Below are 8,184 nucleotides of genomic sequence, written 5' to 3'. Positions count from 1 at the left end.
CTGAAATGAAAGATATTTTAAGAAAATAGATACTTTAAAAATGAAGATTTGAAGAGAAAGTGTGTAACCCTCCTGTCAGTTTTTTTTTCTGATCTGATTAATTTCTTGTAACAGCATATACATCAAAAGTAGATTTTTCTCTCTGTCTCAGGCAGGGTGTGAAAGTCTTACATACGGTTTCTTGCTGTTTTTTTTTTTTTTTAATAAGGGGACTTAACAATGGTAAATTGCTTTGATATGTTTACCTAAGATTTTCTTTTTATTTGAGAAGTAATATAATTTATAGCCAATCTTTATATTGAAATACTCAACGATTTTTAACTGTGGCCATTTTTCTTAAAACTAAATGGTAGCTACATAATTTTATAAGCATTTATTCAGTAATAGGACTGTGCTCAGTTAGTTAGTTTTGCCTTTTCCGCTGAATATTTTTGAATGCCAACTTTACAATACAGTTCATTGGCCTAGAGGGAAGATAATTGGCTAATGTGAAGGAGAGTCTTCTGTCATGGCATTTGGTTTCAGAAAAGAATATCCTTTAACAGTAGACTGAGTTGTGGAGAAAGCCCCAAACCAAGCTAAACACTCACAAATTCAAATATATTAATTCACTACATGTGGACTTGGTTTTCATTTTTCTCATTAAATCTGCTTTGCTATTGACTTTCCTTGAGAACTACGTATTCTGTCCTAAATGTCTCGTCATAGTTTGGGGCAACTTTGTATATTTTGATTTTTGAACACATGTGAGAACCTGACATGTTGCTAATTTCTAACCCTACCTGGAGATTAGATTCTCCTTGGTATGACAGATGGATTGCTGAAAACACTGTGATGGATTGCTTCATTTGATTTGAGTTAGTTCCCAACTCTGAAGGCCCCCAACCCACTATGATGATACTGATCTATGGAAAGTCTTATTTCATGATGTTGCCTTAGAAACCTCAGTGGTGGTTAGTTACTGTCTATGAAACTGGCTCGACAGGAGATGAATGGATGCCCTGAAAAGTTCTCCACACCTTGTTTAAGTTACTGTGTTCTACCTTGAACATCAATCAGGACAGGTTGTTAGAGGTCCCCATGAGTTCAAGGCCTGAAACACATCAATACAGGTGATCGTGAAACCCACAGATAATACTTACAAAATATAGTACAGAAATAACACCTTAGAAAAGAAGTAACTGCAAGAGAAGAAATCCGAAAATATTTAAGTAGGAGTCAATAATTTTTATAGCATTTATATCATCACTGTACAGGCACTTTGCTTATAGTAAAATATGTGTGACAAATTTACCATTTGTCCATTTTATGTCTGCCATGGGTGGCATCACATGTATGCACATGAGTGACCACATGCTCAGACAAAAAAAAAAACACGTCTCAACAATACAAGAAAAACAACAACAAACAAACCTGTCTGACCACCACAGGTTCAGGTTGGCTGTCAACAACAAGAGAAGTTTATAAACCCATACAACCTAAACAACTCACTAGTGCATGAAAATAGGTCAATACAGAAATTAGAAAGAAATTAAAGACTTCCTGGAATTTAATGGAAATGAATAGAAAACATCCCCAGAACTGTGAGGCACAGTGAAGGCCGTCTCGAGAGACGAGTTCTTACACACCAGGCCACACCATAGCTTCCACAAGAAGACCTCCACTTTCATATATTTATTTCTTGTTCTGTTTTGTTTTGCCTTGTTTGGTTGGTTTGGTTTGGTTTGTAGTTTTATTTTGAGTTTTGTTTTGCCTTGAGGGGGAGGTAGCAACGGCAGAGGGCAGACAGGGCTATGAAGAGATGGGTGGGATCAGGGGCTGTGGAGAGATGGGCAGATGGGTGGGATCAGGATTCAATAGAAGTTTACAAATAGATAAAACTGGAATTTCTCCTACTAGTCATTTAATAGCACACTTAGGAAGTCTGTGAATAAAGAAGCAACATCCCAGGGGAGTAAATGGCAACAAGTAAACTCACAGCTGAAATCAATAAAATAAAAACAATGCAAAGAATTCATGACACAAGGAGTTTCTTCTTTGAGAAGACCAGAAAGACTTAGAAAACCTTATCCAAATCCACCAAAAGGGGAGAAACAATATTGAAATTAAGAAAATTAGAAATGAAAAGGAGGGCATAACAACAGACATCAAGGAAATCCAGAGAATCATTAGCACATATTTTAAAAACCTATATTGCACCAAATTGGAAAATCTAAAAGAAATAGATAATTTTCATCAAGAAAATCATTACTTACCAAAGTTTAATCAAGATCAGATAAGCAATTTAAACAGACCTATAGTGAAATAGAAACATTCTGCTTCATTAATAGTCTACCAACCAAAATTTGGGAGTAGATGGTTTTAACATATAAGTCTGAAGCCAGACTTTTAAATAAGAGTTAATGCCAACTCTCCTAAAATCATTTCACAAAAAGAGAAACAGAAGGACTACTGCAGGACTGAGAGATTTCCCTAGGAAAACGAAACAATAACTAGTAATGGATGAATTGAGGGAGGCACCAGAATGAGAACTAAGGAGAGGGAAGGGGGACAAGGTGGGAAATATGGAGAGAGACAGCTGAAATTGAGGACCATTTGAGAGGTAGTATGGAAACCTAACACAATAGAAACTTCTTAAAAGAGAGGTGGGGGTGGGGGGGGAGGAGGGATGGGAGGGAAAAGTGAGAGCGGAATGGAAATCAAAACTTAAAATTAAATTATTTTTAAAAATTAAATATATATATATATATATTTAAATGAAATTGTCAAATAATAGGGGATACAGTGCTCCAAATGGAGACCTCTTGTCACCAGATGAAGTTTCAGTAACAGCTAATTTAGCTGCTAGCCCAGTGGGTTCCATGGGGATCACCAAAGAACTTAGGTTGTTGCCAAGGCTATAAGTTGCTATCTACAAACTGGCTGCAACGTCCCATTGCTGAAGATACCTACACAACTCATCTGGACACAGAGAAATCAAGAAGGTGCCTGCACAGGCAGGGTCTTCTCCTTTCATGCTAGCAGCTTTGGTACAGAAGGTACTCGCGTGCTATTCCAAATCAGAAAAATAAACATCAACCCCAAGTCAAGCCTATTGACTAACAATACCTGCAAGATATATCAATCAACGGTGGCACAAAATTTGTGTGAATAACTAGCTAAAATCTGATTTAACTGAAGACCCACTCAGTGAAATGGAACCCATTGCAGAAACTGCTTGGCTGACCAAGACTAGATAGCCCAGGATCCTAGGATAGAACCAAATACTACTGTTCTAAAAAACAAACAAAAACGACAGCAATTAAAAAAAAATATCTCCCAATGGCATTCTACCATACTCTTAGGTCAGTGCTTTGATCAGGCATCATCAGGGAAGCTTCCTCCTACAGCAGATGGCAACAAATACAGATGCCCACAGCCAAACTATGCAGAGGAGAGACCTTGGTACACATAGCCCTAAATGAGATTGTTGCCATTTAATTCCTCATTCAAGGCTTGGAGAACCCTGAAGAAGAAGATGCAGAGAAGGTGTAAGAGGCAGGGAACATGAAGGACATCAAGAAACAAGGCTCTCTGCATCCATGTGATGGAAGCACACATGAACTCACAGCTCTACATCCGTGTGATGAACTCACAGAGACTGAGGCAGCATGCATATGGCCTGCACAGGCCTGCCTCAGTTGGGTTCTAACAATTCAAAGAAGAAGATATATGGCCCCACCTCAGCCCAGAAGCTATCTCCAATTAAGAACCACTTGCAAATGAAACTTTGGTGTCCTGTAAGGGAGCTTCACTGGGGAGGCTGTTAAGGGTAGGCTGCACGCCCAGCGGAAGATGGCCAACAGAAAATGAACTCTACATCTTTGGAGGTCCCTGGCCTCATAATGCTCTGTCAGGGCTCTTCCTTTTTACAATTATCATTTTTAATTTTTATATTAAATTTGTTTTATTTATACATTTTTATTTTCACACTCTGTCCTACAGGTCCTTTGCATATATACTATGGCTTCCAGTTTACTGTTTTTATACACTTCCTGAGAGAGCAAGAGTGCCTTCTCTTGAGCTCTTCTCCTTTTGTTTGTTGTTTTTTTTTTCTATTCTGTTGTGCTAGATTTGGTTTTATATTTTATCATATTATAATATATTCCATTATTAACCCATAGTAGAAGCCTGTTTGTTTTCTAATGAGAGACTGAAAGGGAGTGGATCTGGATGGGAAAAGAGGTAGGGAGGAGCTGGCAGGAATAGAGGGTGGAGAATCCATAATCATGATATATTATTTGAGGGAAAAATCTATTTATAATAAAAGAAAAATAGATATATACATAGATTATGTCTTATTATCTGGAGTGTTTATTCTTAATTGTCATTATGGCTCAAAGAAAACCCAGGACCAGGTGGGTGTAAATACTGTTACACTCTCTTTATACCAAACTTTGAATTGTTTTAATTAGATCAGTAAGTTCAATGGAGATATTTGCTAAGGTGTGTGTTGGAACTTCTGGATAATTTTTAAACCTAAAAACCACAAGACACAATAACCACGTCACAATAATAAAAATAAATAAATAAAACGTGATTAGGACTGGATAGAGGGCTTAGTGGGCAGGAGTGTACTCTGTGCAAACATGAAAACTGAAGTTCCAGTCTTCAGAATCTACATAATAGTTGTGTATGTCCATGCATTTCCTTTGTTTGTTTTGTTCACTCACTTGTTTGTGGAGACAGTGAGGTCCCTGAAGCTCACTGGACAGCTAGCCTAGATGGAACAGTTAGTTTCAGATTCAATTTCAGGCCCTATCTCTAGAGAATGAGGTAGGCAGCTACAGAGGAGGACACCTTTGACCACTGTATCCATTGAGCGTGGGTACCTGCCATATACATCACTCCCCTACCCATAAAATATCCTCCAATTAGGTGATAATGAAAAGCATAAAAAGTTAGATGAGATTACTAAACAAAACGACAGGTGTAATATAACTACTTCAATATTTGATGTAAATGACTAGAAGTTACCTTAATTAGTGTTTTCTTTGTGTTGACTGTCATGCTGTTCTCCAGTAGACACCAGAAATAATATTGGGAAGGTTTTTGTGACTCAGGCAAATGGAGAAAAACACCTGTTGATGTCTCCTGATATTTCAAGATATTTTCCCAAAGGCAATGCAATTTTACTTCCATATCAGAAGACATGTTTATAAAATATCAGAACTCTGTGGGTGGTGTGATAGCAGCTATTTGTTTCTTGATTACCTGCACCACATGACAAGGTCTCCTTTATCCCAGACTACATTTGAATTTGCTATATAGCTGCTATGACCTGAAATTTACCATCACCCAGCCTCAAATTCACAAGAGCTATGACTGCAGGGTTCTGTCATCATGCCTACTTTATATAGTGCTGTGATCACACCCAGGCTTCACACATGTCAAGTCAGCCTGTCAACAATTGAACAACATTCCCAACTCCTTGAGAACACACAATTCAGTATATTTAGCATGCATATACATGGATACACAAGTCAAAAGGAGGAATGTTTGCTTTTTTTTGTTTTCAAGACAGGGTTTCTTTGCTTTGGAGCCTGTCCTGGAACTAGCTCTGTAGACCAGGCTGGCCTCGAACTCACAGTTATCCATCTCTGCCTCCCAAGTGTGCTGGGATTAAAGGCTTGTGCCACCAACACCTGCCTTGCTAAGGTTTTTATGTGTAGAATTATCACAAGAGAATAATATAGCAATTATCAATTTAAAATTATTTTAACAATTGTGGCTATGATGTTTTGGTTTGTAGAGTGTGGTTTAGTGTAGAATCACAGTTAGGGTTTATTAATCATGCTTTAATTCTAAGTTTTCCAACAGGCACACAGTTCATTGCTGAAGAATCTGGAGTTTAGAGGTGTTTAAATGTGTGTTCAAATTACTTAGTAAGTAAGAACAGACACCAGCCTACAGGAGCCCTTCCTCTGAGGCAGAAATATGTTTTCAATAGACTCCTGTTGTCTCAGAGTTTCACATGACTGCTCTTACTCCTGGATGACAGAGTACAGAGCTAGGACTCTATACACTTGCCTCTGTTAATACATTGTCACAATTAATCTTCTCAAGGATTGTCTTTACACATAAGCATAGCACTTCATATCATTAATGTGGTTTATTATACTATTTATTATTATGTACAATGCTAAACAAATATCCACAGGCAAAATAAATTTGATGTCTTCAATTTTGCAAAGTGGTGACAAATATGTTGAAAGATGATGGGGAAAATGTGATTAATAAAGGCTGCATTAGCCGTGTTTTGGTTGCTGTCTAATTACTGTGGCTATTTTCTGATGCCTCTCAAATAGTGATTTTTCTGTCATTGATCTGAAAACTCTTAAGTGAGCCAATAAAAAAATGGAAGGCATTGTAATCACCCTGAAAAAAACAGATTTCAAATGGTTTTTGTTCATATAACTTTAACTCTATCACTTTGTGGGGAATGCCCAGAAGTTGGAGATATGCTAAGAGCAACTTCTTATATCATGGCTGTTATGCTATGGGTAGGGAGTGTGCCCCGAACTGCCCACTTGTTGAAAACTTGTTCTTCAGATGGGGGAGCCAGTCACTGGAAGCAGGAGGGGTGATCATGTTAGATTGTGAGGGCTCTGACTTCATTAAGAAATTGATCCATTGATAGATTCCAGATTTGATGTGGTGTTTGGAGGTGGTGGAATTGGGATCAGGGGATTCGGGATGTTTGCCTTTGCAGGGTCTTTTGGCCCTACTCTCTTTCCATCTCACTCTCTGTCTCCTGATTGCCATGAGGTAAGTTATGCTACTCCTCCACGCTGCATGTCATTCCTTCTTTATGTCAGCAGGGTCAGAGGAGCTAAAGTGCATGCACCCAGCCAGTACAGACTGGGACCTCAGAAGCTCTGCATCTGCTACACCGTCCTCTTTAAAGCCCATTCTCTCAGATATTTGTCAGTGATAAAACAAAGCAAAACAAACAACCAACAAGACCGCTCACACGATGTAGATAGTTTTACAATGTAAGGCATACTTTCTAAAACATTGGTGGAGCACAATTGAATAATCAAGTATGCTCTGACTTTCATTGAGAGCACAGGAGAACATTAGCCTGGAGGAAGCTCATTTTCATATATGTTGAAAAGCACCTAGCATATATTTGCTATAGTCAATGCAATCTTCACAGCAAGTTTATGATATAGTAGCTTAAACTGATGGGATAATGAGCTGCTGGCAGACATGTTTTCTAAATTGACACTTGAGGATGGCGCAGCCAAAGGACTTGGCATGAATCAGCGAGGGAAATGTGGATTGAGCTCACAGCTCTGCCCTGCAATGCAGCTAAAATGCGTAAAATTGAATTTTTTAAATAGTCATTCTGAAGTCATATCTTACAAACTCTGAAAAAGTAAAATCTTTAACCATTAGAAAGACTACCCATTTTCCCTCCATTTGTATAAAGGTGGGTCCTTCCTCTATAGGCAAGTCTTGAGAAAACCAGTGTCATTTTAAATACTCTTTAGTGTACCTTCTTGAATTGAGTCATTGAGCCTCAGATACTAAAATAGAACAACAACAAAAGAAGAGAAAAATTTTAAAAATGTATAGTAAATATATAGGAGTAGGGATATTTTTAACTTCAAATTACATTTCATGATTTATATGTTGAGATTATTTTCTATATTTGTTACAGGGTTTTTCTTTTGTATATACACAAGAATACGAACATGTATAGACTCCATAATACTTCTAAGGGAAAATATTTCTTCAGAGAATCAAAATATTTTGGTGTCTTTTTAACTTTGTGTTTATTTTCATTTTTAAATTGAGGTTGAACAGTGATGGATAGGTTTCATTATGTTTTCCAAAGGAAGTATTTTTAAATAAACTTTTGCGCATGTACGTGTGGATAGGCAGGCACATGCACGTGTGCGCACACACACACACACACACACACACACACACACACACACACACACACACACACACACACACGAAGCCCTTTCTCTGCTCTCTGATTCCAAGCAAGCTTTGTCAGAACACAACACAATCCAAATAACACACACACACACACACACACACACACACACAGCATGTGGGGGAGGGGAGAGAGAAAGAGATGTGGGCAACCCTGCAAGGATAACCCTTGGGGGAGGGGGTAAGAGGGGAAGG

The sequence above is a fragment of the Phodopus roborovskii genome, unplaced genomic scaffold, assembly GCF_943737965.1.
Source record: "Phodopus roborovskii unplaced genomic scaffold, PHOROB, whole genome shotgun sequence".
Lineage (NCBI taxonomy): Eukaryota > Metazoa > Chordata > Mammalia > Rodentia > Cricetidae > Phodopus > Phodopus roborovskii.
Note: the sequence above shows the minus strand (reverse complement) of the source record.